The sequence below is a fragment of the Canis lupus genome, chromosome 22 (assembly GCF_048164855.1).
Source record: "Canis lupus baileyi chromosome 22, mCanLup2.hap1, whole genome shotgun sequence".
Classification (NCBI taxonomy): Eukaryota; Metazoa; Chordata; class Mammalia; order Carnivora; family Canidae; genus Canis; species Canis lupus.
The window spans coordinates 11,578,616-11,595,844 of record NC_132859.1 but is presented as its reverse complement, the minus strand read 5'-3'; positions in this window follow the sequence as shown (position 1 = coordinate 11,595,844).

Below are 17,229 nucleotides of genomic sequence, written 5' to 3'. Positions count from 1 at the left end.
GCAAAAAGTTTTGAAATTATAAATCATGCCTTTTTGTTTTATATAATCAGCAAAATGCATAATTAATTTACATAGACCTCTATTAGCACTTGCACATCTTGATTACTTTATTTTAAAGGTTAGGGGCACCGTTGGCTCAGTTGGGTGGGCAATCAACTCTTGATTTCAGCTTGGGTTATGATCTCAGGGTCGTGGGGTCAAGCTCCATAGTGGGCTCCTCACTTAGCATGGAATCTGCTTGAGATTCTCTCTCTCTCCCTCTCCATCTTCCCCTCCCCCTGCTCACATGCTCTTTCTCTCTGAAAGAAAGAAAGAAAGAAAGAAAGAAAGAAAGAAAGAAAGAAAGAAAGAGAATTTAAAATGAATAAATAAAGGTCAAAGTATTCTTTAATTGCCATTATATGGTGAAAATAACCTGAATAATTTGTTTAAATACTAGAATGATAATAGAAAAATATGTAATAAATTTATAACATGACATACAATTATAAGTAATGTACAGAAAAAAATAAAGCTGGTTAAAAGCAATAGGGAATGCCAGCCAGGGTGGACCTAAAATTATTGGTGGGGGCTGGAGTGAAGGAGTTAGATTTTTATTTTTTTTATTTTTATTATTTTTTTAATTTATGATAGTCACACAGAGAGAGAGAGAGAGAGAGGCAGAGACACAGGCAGAGGGAGAAGCAGGCTCCATGCACCGGGAGCCCGATGTGGGATTCGATTCCAGGTTTCCAGGATCGCGCCCTGGGCCAAAGGCAGGCGCCAAACCGCTGCGCCACCCAGGGATCCCGAGTTAGATTTTTAGTTTGCAAGGTATGGCTACAGTGATAGACCAAGGCAGGGATGAGTGAAAAAAGCCATTCTGACATGAGGGAGCTGGCCTGGTATTATTAGCTAGGTTGTACTGTTTTCCACAGAACATTATTATCAGATAAGGCCACTCCGACCATGATGGAACAGAGACAAAAAAGACCCTTCTGTAATCATGTCTAAACACAGACAAAACTGAAATTGTTCAAACTACAAAAATAACCAAACATCTTCCTGTCCTGGATAATATGTGACTTTGGCTCCATTAATAATTATAGCTTTGGAAATAAAATCTTTAATAAAAAATAGGGATGCCTAGGTGGCTCAGCAGTTGAGTCTCAGCCTTTGGCAGGGTATGATCCCGGAGTTCTGGGATTGAGTCCCACATCAAGCTCCCTCTGCCTATGTCTTTGCCCCTCTCTCTGTGTCTCTCATGAATAAATAAATAAAATCTTTAAAAGAAATTATAGCTTTGGTATTGATTCATTCTTCTTACTCTATAGATAAGAGGTATTCAGAAATCCAATCACAGAATGCCACATGCCTCACAGCATCCAAATGAATAGTAAAGTCCTACTTTCTAAACCTTTCCTAAAATCACCAAACATGAACCCAGTTCCTAGCAATTAGATTTTTGTAATGCAGTCTGACTCAGATGCCCTTATGGTGTGCATTGTCCCCCCTTGAAATGGACCTTTCACCCAATGTGTTCAACTATAGGTTTATTTTTCCTGGTGTTTGACAACTGAAAGACACTGAAAATGGGAAGCAAGCATCTGTGAAAATGTGATAGAACTAATGGACTGAAAGGTCTTAGAGGAAGGAGTTGAAATGACAAGAAGTAGAGATCAGAAAGTGAGGCATTTCAAATTGAAATCATGGAGGAGATGATTGACATTATGATATTCATAATGTCAAGGTCTGGGGGATGCCCATGGGAAAAGACAGAATGGATGTGGAAGAGAGAATACTGAAAGAGAAGGTATCCAGGAACTAGGACATCAGAACACTACAAAGATCACACACGGACATTGCAGCCACTGTGACTTAGAGCACCATTAGAGATAGCGACATTGAGCCAACAATTAAAGTCATTACTGAGTGGAAACCGTCTATGTATAAGTATAGAAGTATATTACAGATTGGGAGCAAAATCTTCAAAGACAAGGAATTTTAGGGAAAAGAGAAAGGAAATTAGTTTGAAAGTGTTAAGGAACATCAGGGAAGAAGCTACTCCACTTACAGCCACGTACAATTTGGAAAGACTCAGACTATTGCTTGATAGTGCCACAGGGGAGGAGAATCCTTAGGAGAAATTCACATTTCAAAAGACTGAGAAGGTAAGAGGACATTTAGAGAAAGGAGGAGGGATAGAGAGGATTTTTAAATGATAGACCAGAAGTTCGGAAGTCACTACGGAACCAAAGAGGAGACAGGGATGAGGAAGATCAAGCAAATATGGAATCAGATGTGGATATGACTCTCTATAATGAGTTCTAGACAAAACTGTGGATGAGAAAGGCGTAAGATTTTAAACGTTGTCACCAAATATTGGATATCTTTCAGGTTGCTTGGGTTTCCCTTTCCCTCTCCCTCTACTCCTCCCCACACCCACACTCTGCTCTCTCCCTCTCTTTCCAATGGATAAATGCATCCTTAAAAAAATGGTTACAGTTTTTATAAAGTCCCATTTTCTTAATGCATATCACATTTGCTCCCTCCAAATCTCTTCCACATCAGTAAATGGCATCTCCATCATCCAAGTTCCACAAACCCCAAATCTTGGATTTATTCTCCTCTCTTTCATAGCCCACAGCTAATTCATTTGACAAAATCTGCCCACTATATATTCAAAATATTATCCAGAACCCTCTCTCTTCTTCTATTCCTACCATCTTCCTCCAAGTCACCATCATCTCTTGCTCAGTTTATTGCAATAGATTATTGTGCTGAATAATTTCTGCTTGTTCTTTCAGATCCACTCTCCAGCATCTTTCATTTCTCCTTGGGCACTGGAACACTGACCTACATGAATTCCAAGAGGTTCTTGCCACCTAGCCTAGGAAGATTAACAGGATATCCTAGTTTAAAAAGAAAATGAACTCTAAATATTTATTTGCCTAACCCATCCTTGGAGCAGGGAAAGGAGAGATAACTGTACATTGGTTATGTCCCTCTATCACAAACCACAATTTACTTAAGGCCAATGCATTTTGTTTAAACCAATCAGTAGGATATAGCAAAATAAAAGGAAAATCCTCTCATCAAACACCACCAATACCCATTTAACCCCAATCTGTAAAGGTAATTATTTTCTCACACTTAAATAAAATCTTCTGCTGGGCCTCCTATTTTATTGGGCACTTTTAGATCATAAAAAGCTGTCTAGTCACTTGGAATCAAAACAAAGGAAAAAAATGACATCATTGCGATAATTAAAAGGCTCAATTCTCTGGTAGGTAGGTTGTCTAAATGGCCTCTTAGAGATTTGCTGTACTAATACCTGGAACATTTAAATATGATGAGATATCACTCCTGTGATTGTGTTATGTGATATGCACAGTTGACTTTTAGATAGGGAGATTATTTGGCCAGGCCTAAAGTAATCACATGAGCCCTTAAAACCAAAGAGCTTTTCTCGGGCTGAAGCAGAAGAGGATTCCAGAGACTCCAAGTGTAAGAAAGAACCAGCCTTTAAACCTGCAGTGGGTCACATGCGGGGGAATTGGATGTTCTCTCTCTTTTTTTTAAGATTTATTTATTTTAAGGGAAGATAGTAAGCAAGCAGGGGGAAGAGCAAGGTGGTAGAGAGAATTCACAAGCAGACTCCCCCGTGAGCACAGACCCGACTCAGGGCTTGATCCCAGGACTTGAGATCATGAACTGAGCTGAAAACAGGTCAACTGCTTTACCAACCATCATCCAGGTGCCCTAAGGAATCAGGTGTTCTTAAGGAGGTGAGAGAGGTCCCTGCTTACGTCTAACAAGGACATAAATATCTAAATCCTACAACCAAAAGGAAGTAAACTCTGCTAATAACAGGCATACTCTTGGAAGACAACTCCAAGCTCCAGATGAAAACATAGCCTTGGTCAACACTGATTTTGATCTTATCAGACCCTAAACAGAGAACTCAGTTAAGTCATTTGGACTTCTGTCCTACAGAACTGTGAGCTTGCAAATGTGTGTTGTTTTAAACCACTATATGTGGGGTAATTTCTTAGGCAGAAACAGAAAACCAATACAAATCCAATGTCATTAAAGTTCCAAACTTAAAGTTCAAGCTGCTCTTCTCTAGGGAGCATCCCCTGGAAAACTATAAGGAAAAGAAAAGAGAGGAGTGTTGTCAGTATCTTCTCTGCTTTGCTGCCTTGCACTATTTTCTCTTAGCTCTTGCTAGTCATGGTGTCTGACCACACTAGGGCAGGAGCAGCAACAGAAAAAAGGCAAGAGAGGCTCCACTTGACTAGTCCTGCCATGATCTGCTGGTGGACCTCGGGATTGTCTAAAATTGAGTGTTTATTGAGCTTCATAGATAATCAGGGCCAATTTCTTTTTGGGGAGCATATCTTTGGTTTCTTGGGAGATTTCTAATGACATTCTCCATCACCCAGATCCCTAATTTAGATCATCTACTCTCCAACCAATCACTCATACCCTACCCTCCCCCAGTCATATCTCAAAAAGTATAAACTGCAGAGACCTTTCCTTTAGGATTACTTTGCTTTTGGAAGGTGGCCTGCTGGGGCAGGGTCTTCTCTAAATGGCTTTGACTTAAACTTCTAGGAATTCATGTGGCCCAAAAAAGGTTACACATCCTGGCCAGGTAAAATGGTAGAAGAACTTTTGCTCTCACTGCTGTCCTCTCTCTTCCTCCGTTCCCATCACAGAGTCATACATACGGCCAGACTTTTGCTTGGAGAAATTTTCAAGGATGAGTCCAGACACCACTTGGTAAATATCAAGCTCTCAAGTAGTCTCACTGAAGGAGAGGTGAGAGAAAAAAGGAGTGCCTCTTTGCCATGAGAGATGGTGATGGGTTTCATAGCATGCACAGGTATCTTCCAAGAAATTCTGGCATCCCTTTCAAACCCTTAAGTGAAAATTTTGCTAAAGTGAACTCAAAAACGGTTTTCAACCACCTCCTTTGAATGTCCTGCATGGTCTAAAACCTCATTTTTTTAATCTGGGAGCATCTGCCATGCACTGTTTATCTTTTTTTTTTTTAATAAAGATTTTATTTATTTACTTGAGAGGGAGAGAACACAAGCAGAGGGAGCAGCAGACAGAGGGAGAGGGAGAAGTAGGCTCCCTCCTGACCAGGGAGGCTGTTATGGGGCTCGATCCCAGGACCTGAGGATAATGACCCAAACCGAAGGTAGACGCTCAACCGACTGAGCCACCCAGGCACCCCTGTTTTATCTTACATATGTTAGAGATGAGGGAGAAATAATCTTATTTCAATAAAGTATTAACATAAACTTTCTTTCTATATTTTCTACAGTTAGACCCTAATCATCTTAGAGGCAGAAACTATGTTTTGTGGGATGCCTGGGTAGCTCAGCAGTTTAGCGCCTGCCTTCGGTCCAGGGCGTGATCCTGGAGTCCCGGAATCGAGTCCCACGTCAAGATCCCTGCCTGGAGCCTGCTTCTCCCTCTGCCTGTGTCTCTGCCTCTCTCTCTCTCTCTCTCTCTCTCGAAGAAATAAATAAAATCTTAAAAAAAAATAAATTATGTTTTGAAAAATAAAATAACCACTATTCATTATCTATATGCCAGGCAATATGTAGAGGCGGAGTCTCCCTGACAACACTCTGCATCTATATCATTATTCCTATTGGACAGATAAAACTCTGAAAAGCAGCAAAGTTAAGTAAATGCATAAAAGTCACCCAGATTTTAAAAATACTACGTCTGAATTGATATTTATATCTGTCTTAACTCTACAACCTATTTGCTATCTGTTAGGATAGTGGTCTTATAAAGAAAATTCCTAGGATAAAAGGATCCATCTTCCAAATGTTGAAAATATTTGTACTTGCAGCATTCCATCATGTTGTGGTGTCCTGCTATTTTCTTCTCATGAGACTCCACATTCATTACAACAACCCCAATCTGAAAACACGCAGAGTATGAACTCCAAAGGATCTAGAATGATGAGTTTGCTTCCTCTCCCACAACACAGCCATAGTGCAGTAATCACACCCCCACAGCTCCTACTCCCCCTTTCTCCTCTGCCCCCTTAGTTGCCTGTTGTAGTTGTTTTTTTTTTTCTTCAGAAGTTAAGATACAAAAAAAGTGATAGAAGTTTCTCTAATAGTTTGCACACTGAAAGAGAACAATTACCTGTAGAACAACTTCCTAACAAGTCCTAAATATGTTTGTTTGTTTTTTACGAACACTACCTCCTTTTCCCTCAAACTCCCTTTCTTTCTCATTTTTTTCCTAGAAAACTCAGAGATAATCCTGAATACATTATTTCAAAATAAGGGATCCAAGTGCACAAATGCTATTAGTAAGCAAACAAAAGAGACAAAAATATTACTATTCTTTCTCTGACCACAGTCACCAGATAGTTTGGTCAGTGACCACATAATCTTCTTGAGGAGTGAGAGTTATTTGATAAGGTAATTTTATGTTGTATTAATGCATTCAGCTTCTCTTTTCTCCTTCTCAAAGTCTCAGTTTGAAATCAATTCTACATAGAGGTTAAAGGATCAGCAGAGATTTCAGACATAGTTTAAACCTAGCTAGTCAACTTATGAGCTGCTTGATTTAGGACAAATTACTTAACTTCTCAGTCTTTTCCCTCTATAATAATAGAGGATTTGCATCTTAAAATCCCTTAATTCTTTAATTATTACAAAGAGATTGAAAGGGATAATGTAAGATAATAGGAAAAAGTATACAAAGCACTCACCACTGTAGTTAATACAGTTAACTAACCATTTAAAAAACTGTAACTGTTCATCATCATCATCATCATTACTATCATTGTTGTATTGAAGTAAGATGGAGAAGTAAGAGCATAAGTAGGTTTAGAATCAGAGAAGAAACAGGTTGGAATCCTGGCTTTGATAAACTGTAACTTTGGACATGTTCCTAATATTTACAATCTTTGGTGTCTACATATAAAATCATTTTGATGATGATACTTACCTTATAAGATTGTTGTGAGGATTAAAGATAATCTATATTAAGTGCCCAGCATGGGCACTTTGTAAAGGCTAACCTATTACTCCTTTTAGTTCAGTGAAAGTCTATTCAATACTTAGGCACACAAATGCAGGGATGTACCACTCAGAAGCTCAATGAGGGCTTATTGATGGGTGGTTGCAAGCAATCCATCATACTTAGGACACTGACAAAGAATATTATTGATTGTTGTCTGTATGTTTTGGGTATATTGCTTCAACACTACCTGTAAGAATATAGTATACTTTGCCCTTACTATTGCTATTCTATGTGACTAGATTGTTATGTGAAAACTTGACAGGAGGGCTATTCAACAATGTTCATTTTTTTTCTATTTTATAAAAAAAATGTCTAGTAACTATCATGATTCTTTAAAACATCCAAAGCTACATACCCAGGAAACAAAGTGAAAAGTATTTATAAATTAGACCTACAAATTCACTGTGTTTCTTGACTTTTAAACATGTTTTTACACTTTTTGTCTGCTTTTAACTTTTTATTTATTTAAATTTTTATTTAAATTTGAGTTAGTTAACATAGAGTGTAATACTGGTTTCAGAAATAACATTCAGGGATTCATCACTTACATATAACACCTAGTGCTCATCAAAAGTGTCCTCCTTAATACTCATCATTTAATCCATCCCTCAGCCACCTCCCTCCATCAACCCTCAGTCTGTTCTCTACAGTTAAGAGTCTTTTATGGTTTGCCTCTCTCTTTTTCCTCCCCTTTTCCTATGTTCATCTATTTTGTTTCTTAAATTCCACATATGAGTGAAATCATACAGTATTTGTCTTTCTCTGACTGACTTATTTGACTTAGCATAATAACTTCTAGCTTCATCTACGTCATTGCAAACGACAAGATGTCATTCTTTTTTATGGCTGGGTAATATTCCAATACACGCACACACACACACACACACCCCACATCTTAATCCATTCATCTGTCAATGGACATCTGGGCTCATTCCATAGTTTGGCTGTTGTGGACATTGTTGCTACAAACATTGGGGTACAGGTGCCCATTTGGATCACAATATTTGTAACCTCTGGCTAAATCCTAATAGTGCAATTGCTGGATCATAGGGTATCTCTACTTTTAACTTTTTAAGTAACCTCCACATTGTTTTCCAGAGTGGCTATACCAGTTACATGTCCACCAACAGTGCATAGGGCTTTCCTTCCTCTGGATCCTCACCAACATCTGTTGTTTCCTGTGTTGTTAATTTTAGCCATTCTGACCGGTGTAGGTTGGTGTCTCATCATGGTTTTGATTTGTATTTCTCTGATGATGAGTGATGTTGCGCATCTTTTCAGGTACCTGTTAGTCATCTGGATGTCTTCTTTGGAAAAATATCTATTCGTGTGTTCTGCCCATTTTTTAAAAAGATTTTATTTGACAAAAGAGAGAGAGTGAAAGCAGCAGAGGGAGAGGGAGAAGCAGACACTCTGCCAAACAGGGAGCCCAATGTGGGGCTTCATTCCAGGATCCTGGGATCATGACCTGAGCCAAAGGCAGATGCTTAACTGACTGAGTCACTCAGGCACCCCATGTTCTGCCCATATCGGAACTCAATTGTTTTTTTGAGTGTTGAGTTTGATAAGTTCATTATAGATTTTGGATACTAACCTTTATCAGATACATCATTTGCAAATATCTTCTCCCATTCCATAGGCTGTCTTTTAGTTTTATTGTTTCCTTTGCTGTGCAGAAATTTTTTTTTTTTATCTTGATGAAGCCCCAATAGTTCATTTTGCTTTTGTTTCCCTTGCCTCCAGAGACGTGTCTAGTAAGAAGTTGCTACAACCAAGGTCAAAGAGGTTGCTGCCTGTGTTTTCCTCTAGGAGTTTGATGATTTCCTGTCTTACATTTAGGTCTTTCATCCATTTTTAGTTTATTTTTGCATACAGTATAAGGAAGTGGGCCGGCTTCATTCTTCTGCATGTGGCTACCCATTTTCCCCAACACCATTTATTGAAGGGACTATCTTTTTCCCACTGGATATTCTTTCTTGCTTTGTCAAAGATTAGTTGACCATAGAGTTGTGGATTACATTTTGGAGTCTTCTATTCTGTTCCATTGATCTATGTGTCTGTTTTTGTGCCAGTACCATACTGTCTTGATCACTACAGTTATGTAATATAACTTGAAGTTTGGAATTGTGATGCCTCCAGCTTTGCTTCTTTTTCAAGGTTCCTTTGACAATTTGGAGCCTTCTGTGGTTCCATACAAATTTTAAGATTGTTTCTTCTAGCTCTATGAAAAATGCTGCTAATATTTTGATAGGGATTGCATTAAATGTGTAGATTGCTTTGGGAAGTATAGACATTTTAACAATATTTTTTCTTTCAACCTAAGAACATGGGATATTTTCCCATTTCTTTGTGTCATCTTCAGTTTCTTTCATAAATGTTCTATAGTTTTCAGAGTACAGCTCTTTTACCTCTTTGGTTAGGTTTTTGGTGCAGTTGTAAATGTGATCAATTCCTTGATTTCTCTTTCTGCTGCTTCACTGTTAGTGTATAGAAATTCAACAGACTTCTCTGTGTTGATTCTATATCCTGCCACTTTGCTGAATTCCTGTATCAGTTTTAAAATTCCAAATGTTAAGGAGCCTGCATGGATGGTTCTGGGGGGAGGGTCTCACAGCACTGTGGCTGGTGCCAGTTTGTCCCAAAAGGACAGTCACATGAATGTGCAGGGGCTTGTTGTTTATGGTAAAACACAGCAAGAAGCCAGAATCCAGGTTAGCTGTCCTCAGCAGGTGTCTCTGCTCCTGTGCTAATGAGGACAGCTCAATAGCACCTGCCGGCTCTTTTGTCCCTAGAAAGCCAGTGCCACCTTTCTCAAATACACTCCAAGAAGAGCAACTGTCTCTCCAAGTGTGACTCAGGGAATCCTCAGATTATGCTGTTGGCTCCTGGGCCTTTGCCCTCCATCTTCACAGAGCACCTCTATACCCACCAGGCTCCACCTAGTAATGGTATAGACTTCTGAAACTTTAGTCTTTGAGCTCTGCTGCTTGTAAAAACTTGCAATGATTAGCCCCTCTCATTTTCTCCACTAATGGTTTTGGGGAAGTGTTTTTCTTGTGCAGTGTCCTGCACTTTGTTGGTTCTCTCTCTCTTTGTCCCCCCTCCCCCGCCCTCCTCCCTCTCTCTCCTTTCTCCCTGATTAAGGGCTCCTTGTCCTCTGCAGCACCCACAATTCTTTTCTCTCCCAAATCACATCTCATCTCCTACCTTCCACAATGTGGCCTCTTTTGTCCCTCTAGCTGTGGAGTTTGTTTGCTCAGTCCTCAAACCCAATCTCCTATCTCAGAATGATTTGATATTTACCTAGCTGTGTTAAAGGGATGAGGCAAGCATAGGGTCTTCCTATGGTTCTACCATCTTAACCTGTTATATTGCTTTTAACCTTGAAACAAAGTCACAAAATATCCTAGAGAAAAATCTGTGGTCCAGTTTCTTATGAAAGAAAGTAGCTATGTCTCTGGGCTTATCTAAAGTTTGCAATCTCTGATGATAATTCTCATACATTCTTCCTTCCCATCTATGTCTTTATCTTCATTTTTAAAAAGATTTTATTTATTTGTTTGAAAGAGAGAGTAAGAGAGAGCATGAGCAGGGGGAGGGGGAAAAGGAGAGGGAGATGCAGACTCTCTACTGAGCAAGGGCTCAATGGAGGGCTCAATCTCAAGACCCCTGGATCATGACCTGAGCTGAAGGTAGACATTTAACTGACTAAGCCACTCAGGCACCCCTTTTATCTCCTTTTAAAACTCCCTATATATTTAGTTCTGAGGTTCATAGTTAAGCCAGGAAGTCAGATGGAGTTGAAGGATATCATTATGAAAAAGACAAAAAGAAAATAAGAAATGTTTTACTCTTCTCCATGTTAACCTAAAGATGGTATTTTATAATTATATAATGGGCTTTATATAAAGTGAAAAATAACTATCAACACATTTCATTTGTATCACAAAAATTAAAATTTCATGATTTGCTTTATGAAAAACCTTATGTGAGATATTTTGCCAGAAATGTATTTAAAAATCATAAGTAAAAAAATAAATTCCAAAAGTTTTGAAAACAGTAAGATAATATAAGCAACACAAATTAACAAGTTGTAATAAAAATAAAGGTGAATGGGGAAAAGTGAAGATTGATTACAAAATAAATTTAGAATTTCAAGACAATTAGAAAAGCAAATCTTAAATTTTTAATGAATTTATAGACATTTCTTAATTATTAAATATTTTATTCTCAGAAATGTGAAATACTTCATTTTAAGCAAAAAAAAAATCATATTTTCCTTGAGGAATATCCCACTAATTAACTTTGAGCCATGATATAACCTTTCCAATTGAGTATTAGTATTATTAGTATATTAGTATTTCTTCACACAAAATATAGCTGGAGAGCAAGAATTCCTGTCTTCATCAAGGACAGGACTAAGATGTGAATTCACATAAGACAGATAATAAGAGAAACTCAGAGTTAACAGTGTTCATACAGGAATCGACATAGATAGGGAACATCCAAAGACAGGCAAAATGAGGTGTATATGTCATTCTGAACTAAAGAGAATGCGGCAAGGGTCTGAGACTTCAGAGCAGAGGAATGCACTTCACCAGAAAATAATGTCTGCCCTGCCATACAGATGAGTCACTGGGATAAAATTTATCTCTACTAATAGCCCTTATTCTGGGAAAGACCCCCAGGCTAGATACTTCTATGTAGTTAAGGGGGACAAAAGTTTCTATTGAACCCACAAGCTCTTGAATGCCTTTGGCTCAGAACAATCTTCAGGCCCAAGTGGCCCATCTTGGAGTGACCTGCCCTCAGCTCCCACGCTGTCATACAGAGAGAATGAAAGAGGTGTATATTCTAGAGGTTATTAATATTTTGTTTTCCGTATTCCCAAGTGAGGGCTTCAGGATATAGTATGCAAGGGACTAAAAATTCTCCCTTCTACCCTACTAGATTCTAGCTGGTCTAAGAATTACATTGACATAGGTCAGGTAACAGGAAAAATAAATTAATTATGTACATACACATGGGAGCCACACAAGGATATGAGACTCAAAAGGCAGCCAAACAGTTGCGACTTACATACCATCCTGAGCTAAGAAAAGGGATAGGAGTTAGGGATTCTGGGGAGGCAATTCATTGGAAGATGAGTGGAAGAAATGTAATGTAAACAAAGTAAAATGATCTCTAGTATTAGCTCTTTTCCTGGTGCAGGAATATAAATTTCTAACATAAATTTATTTTATAAATGGAGATTTTCCCCTCCAGTGAGGAATTTTTAACTTTTTTAGGCATTTAAATAGGAGGTAAAGAGCTTTTTCTGAATCTCCTGGGTCTTGATTGCCTTTAGTTCAAAATAATTGTCATGCCAAATTTTGGGGTGGCTTGTTCTACACCCCACCCCTTCAAGTGCTATTTTATCAACATTATAATTTCTGAGTCTCTAGTTTACAATTTGAAGTTATATTTAATTTTGCAAACAGATTCTTACAGAATATTTTCAATAAAAATTCATTTTCTACCCTTCAAAATTCAATAAGAAACAGTGGATTTGCTGAGGATTTTCTTTACATTTGGAAAGAAATCAACATTTAAAAAGGTTTAGCAGCTGGCACTAATGAAATAAAATTGAATTAACTCAGTGAAATTGAATATATTCAGTGAAAACAGGGCCACAAAATAGCATCAGTTGGTCTTCTTACTGAATTAATATAATTTTGAAAATATGCTCCACTGTTATGTTTTGTTATCTTCACAATACCAAATTCCACTGAAAAATTGGCATTCTTGCTTTTTTCAGAGAAATATGGAACTACAAAATATAACTTCTAGATTCAGGAATATTCTAAGCTATGTACTTGTTTATGCTTGTATCTCATGTCATTTTACTGAAGTGGTCTTCAATATATGTGGCAGGTAGTACCTGTCAGGCTGTAGGTGTTAACTAATGGTTGATAATATTGTCATTAATTCAGAGAATAACCAGGTATTTGGTTGATTATAGTTAAGCTATCTTCTTAGACCAAGAATCCATAATTACAGGCTTATTTTGGAAAGTGTAATATTTCTCAAGACCATCATATATACACTGAAAATATTAAGAGATTTAAAATTCTAACAATGGGACTTCTGTTGTTTTACTTTTTTTATTCAGCACTTGAATTAAAAGCACTATATCTAGGGATCCCTGGGTGGCGCAGCGGTTTGGCGCCTGCCTTTGGCCCAGGGCGCGATCCCGGAGACCCGGGATCGAATCCCACATCAGGCTCCCAGTGCATGGAGCCTGCTTCTCCCTCTGCCTGTGTCTCTGCCTCTCTCTCTCTCTCTCTCTGTAACTATCATAAATAAAATAAAAATGAAAAAAAAATAAAAATAAAAGCACTATATCTAAAGTAAATAGACATCATGTCCATGGTTCTCAAAGGGATGAAACTAATATCTTTCCCTCTCATCAGGAATCATCACAATCATAATCCACGAAGATGAAGATTAGTGTTTCCAAAAGGTAGAAAAAAAATGAAAACCTTGTGACAATAGGAATTTTACTGTAGAGGTAAATTTCTCTATTTTTCCCATTTTGGATGAATCTTCAAATAATTTTCAGGTCTTAGGAAATCCCCATTTCCTCTTGCGTAATATTTACTCCCAACATAGTGGTTTTCAATAACAAAGTAACTTGCTTCCCCCCACAGTTCCACAATTTGGCAGGTGTAGCAAGGCTGTCTTTGTCTGTTTCTATGAAGCACCCACTCAGTTGGAAGATAGAGCACCTACTTACAAGCTGGCTCACTCACATGGCTGACAAGTAGGTTTATTTGTCAGGGGGCACTTAATTGGGGCCAGATACCTCAGTTCCTTTCATATGGGCTCTCCCTGAATTTGTTGGCTTTCCTAGTGGCACAGTAGATACATTCCAAGAGCAAGTAAGTATCCCTTCGAGGCGGAAGCAGTATTACATTCATGACCTAGCCTCAGAAGTCAAAATGTCTCACTTTTACCAGAATAAACAGCCTATCCAAATACAAAGCTAACCAGGATTTCAAATCAAGACCTATCAATCTTATGCTATAATAAGAATATATGAAGTGGGAGATAGTTTGGTAACCATTTTTGGAAAGTACAATGTCACAGTTTGTCCTCTGATCACAAAAATCTAGATTCCTCCCACAAGCAAAATATATTCTCCCCTTCCCTAAGACACATCCCATTAGAGCATCATCAGCTTTAAGCCCACAATTTGTTATCTCAATCAGGTCTAGGTGTAGATGAAGCTTTTGGGTAGGGGTACTTACATACAACTTTTAAGTACTATTTCTCTTGATCTAAAGAACTGAGAAGCTAACGATACATTATTTACCTACCACACACATATATATTGGTGAGATAGGCAACAGGAATAGGTAGGATCATTACCATAGACACTCTCATTCTAAAAGGGAGGAAATTTAAAAGACACAGCAGCTATTGGCCTATAAAAATTCTGAAATACAGGAAGGAATATACTGTCAATTCCATGATTAGGGCTCAGATGTACTGCATGAGAATTGTTCTCTGTAGTTCTTGTCTTCACCCTCCAAAACCATTGCTTTTGGTTTCTGAGTCACTCTTCTTTTTCCATAGGAAACAATCTGTGTTTGCAGTAATTTTCTCTGCTTCTTGCCTACGACCATTTCAGAATCTAAGGCATCATTCTATTTTATACTCTTTTTGATATTTTTGTCCAAACTGGTACAATTTTTTCAAAAATGTTTAGGCTTTTTGCCTATCAATTTATATAACCCACTTTACTAGACAAAAGCCATATCCTTAATTTGAGGTAAGTCCTTCTCTACCTTATGTTCCATGTGAAATATCTATGGGACAATGGCTTTAAGATTCCTAGAAGACTGTTGTAATAGAGTGTGTAAGACATGCCCTTATATCTTTCTGAGGGCTCCTCGAAAGGGTCTATGAAGCAATACTCTAAATGTTTTTTTTTTCCTCAGGTCCTTAAGGATCTCACAGGTCTACTCTGAATGGGGTTTTTACCTAGAAGCCATGTCTTAATTTCAGAATAATTTGCTATCTGGACCATCTGGGAATAAAAGAACAGCGCTATGATTTAATTTCAAACCCATTAAGTCCTGATTCATTTATATTTCCAGGAAATTTCATCTAAAGATTTAATAGGTTTTTCTTAAGCTCACCTCCCTCCACTTGCATTTTCCTAGAGACAGCCCAAAGAAGCAAGTCAGCATTCCAATATTCTGTCTCAAAATTTTCTTACCTATATCATCAAGTTCACTAAGCACATTTCCCTTTGGTTCACCCTACTGCAGGGAATGGTGTACCAAGCCTCCCACCACTACATAACCAGGCTTCTCTTACTTTCAGCTTCCACTAACATTTTCCATACTTTCCTTTATGCCTTCATTGCAAATACTGTTCCAAAATCTCCTTAGACTTTTGGAAGTAATTTTCTAGAAATTTTTTTAGACATCATCTATCACAATTACAAAGCCTGAGGTTTTTGTCATGGCTGTATTCCACTCAGTGCCAAAATCTAGTCTAGTTATTTATTTCTGTGAAGCAAACTGCACCCAAACCTTAATGGCTTAAAATGACAAAAATCCTTTCTTTTGTTTACAAATTGGCAATTTGGGCAAAGCTTGGTAGAAATAGCAAAAAGATGCTTACATACAGCTTGGAACTTCATTGGGGCTTTGGGAGTGGAACTTTCATACAGATTTCTTCACAGACTTTTTTAGCTTCCTCATGGCATGGTGGCTGAATTTAAAGAATAAGCATTCCAAGAGAATCAGGCAAAAAAAAATTACAATTTATGATGTAGTATGAAAAATCACCCCACATCTCTTTTGCTGTTGTCACAAATATGAAGACAAAACACAAAGCCTTTGCATGTTTCAGGCAGTGATTTACAGAAGATAAACTTCTCTTGAATTTTCCTATCACTTACAAATCTTACAGATGCTACAGCACAACATTTATTGGGGAAATCTGATGACTTATCAGCTTAGATAAAGAAGCTCTCTTTGACATGTCATCAGTATGACAATTTCTGGAGCTCAGTTCTTGTTAAGAACCCTTCAATGTGAGGACAGACTTTTACTGCATTCCCTGTTGTACTCTTGAGTAAAATGACTCAATACATTATAATTTTTCATCAGGAACTTAATCAAAATTGTTAACAGTCTTAAGCATAGAACTTTCCCTTTCATCTCAGTTTTCTTTCAAAAATGGTCACACTGGATCATCGGACATGTTTTTCTTAAACACTAATGAATAGCTAAACGAGAACACTGCATATAACTGTATAATATAATTGTATTATAACATTAAAAAGTTATAATACAATTCATTTTTAATCTATACAATCCATATTTGGCAATGTCTACAACAGCAAAATATGAAGGAGAAGTTGAGTCACCAATGTGAGTAAAAACGTCTTTACAATGAAAATTTCCATCTGATTTTCTATTATTCCACTAGAGTTGGTTTACTCTTCTACTAAGTCATCTGGATATCCAAGGAGGTATTTGATATCATCAGCCTACTGCCCTCTCTTCCACAAACTGTACTCTCAGCAATTGTTGATGGCTTCTCCTATCTCACATTAAAAAATGACAACCAAATAAACTCTTTCTATTGCTCATTGCCATAAGGGCTGAAGGATTTCTAAGGAAATTGCTAATAGGGCTACTCCATCAAGGTCCACCACTGTGTGAAAGTGCTCTCATTGTATGGAATGTGAAGTTTAAAAAGATACATTTTTGTTTTGCTTTTCTAAGTCATGTTATCTCATTGAACTCATAGCATTAAATAATAGACCCCCAGGATTCCACAGAATCCCCCTGAAAACCAAGTTCTAGAGCAATTTTAAATCCTATCACAAAGAGGCATTTAAATGCTTTCTGGGTGCCTTTCTCATATATGCATATTTTTCTGCTCGAGTATATGTATTTGCTAAATGATTATTTAGTGAGTGGGAATTAAATGGAAAATAGAGAGAAATTTAAAAAGCCAGTCTTTGCTTTTAATGAGACAAAAAAACTAACTAGAGAAAAAACAAAACATGGTATAAAAAATTAAAGAACTAAATGTAGCAATCATAGAAGGCCATAAGAGAACAACACAGAAATGAAAAGAAACAAGCAAATGAAAGCTGTTAGAATTTAATACAAATATTCT